This window comes from Echinops telfairi, unplaced genomic scaffold, assembly GCF_000313985.2.
Source record: "Echinops telfairi isolate 266 unplaced genomic scaffold, ASM31398v2 ScPeMD7_5;HRSCAF=22, whole genome shotgun sequence".
NCBI lineage: Eukaryota > Metazoa > Chordata > Mammalia > Afrosoricida > Tenrecidae > Echinops > Echinops telfairi.
In genome coordinates, this window is record NW_022103901.1 from 13,724,358 (window position 1) to 13,725,300 (window position 943).

Sequence of the window (943 nt, forward strand, 5' to 3'; positions counted from 1 at the left end):
TTATTTGCAGAATATAAACATACAAAGAAAAACATACTATATGTAGTTGAACAACTTGTCTCATTAAAACAGTGACAGCACTCCAGTGTACCCCCTCATGCATGTGGTCCCACCCTCCCTCCTTACATCACTACCCCTTCCCCCTCCTCACCGCCCTCTGTCCACCCCTCCCCTGGCCTTCTCACAGTCCTCAAAGTCTTCTCCTTAAGTTGAAAATCATTTTATTTCCTTATACTGTTGATGTAATGAAATATGCATCTTTATGTGATTGACTAACTATGCTGAGCATAATGTCCTCCAACCTGGTCCATGAGTTGTTTGAAATAGTCATCCTTGTTTTTTAAGGACTTATAATATTCCATGGTGAAATATATATATACAGTATATATAAATTCCATGGCGTGTATACACCAGAGTTAGTTGATCCATTCCTCCACAGATGAGTTTTTTCTTGCTTCCATTTTTATGCTATTACAGAAATTGCTACGATAAACTTGGGTGTGCATATGCCTGTTTGTGTGGCTTTCCCCCATTTCTTTAGGCTACATACAAGTAGAGAGACTGCAGGATCATAAGGTGTTTGTATTTATTTATGGAAGCACCAATACTCTTTTCCATGGTGGTTGTACAATTCTACAATCCCACCAGCAATCCGTGAGCATTCCAATCTCTCCACAACCTCTCCAGCACTTAGTTTGTTCTGTTTTTTTGTTTTTCCTTTAAATATTGCTACGAATGTCAGTGTGCCGCGGTATCTCATTGTTTCAGTTTGTATTTCTCCTATGGATAATGAAAAGGAGCATTTCCTCGTAGTATTGTTGGCTGCCTGGATGTCAGCTTTAGTAAATTGTCTATTCATATCTTGGACCCATTTTGTTAGTGGTTGTGTTTTTCTCATTAAAATGCTGTGGAGACGTCGGACAGGGCAAGATATGACAAAATA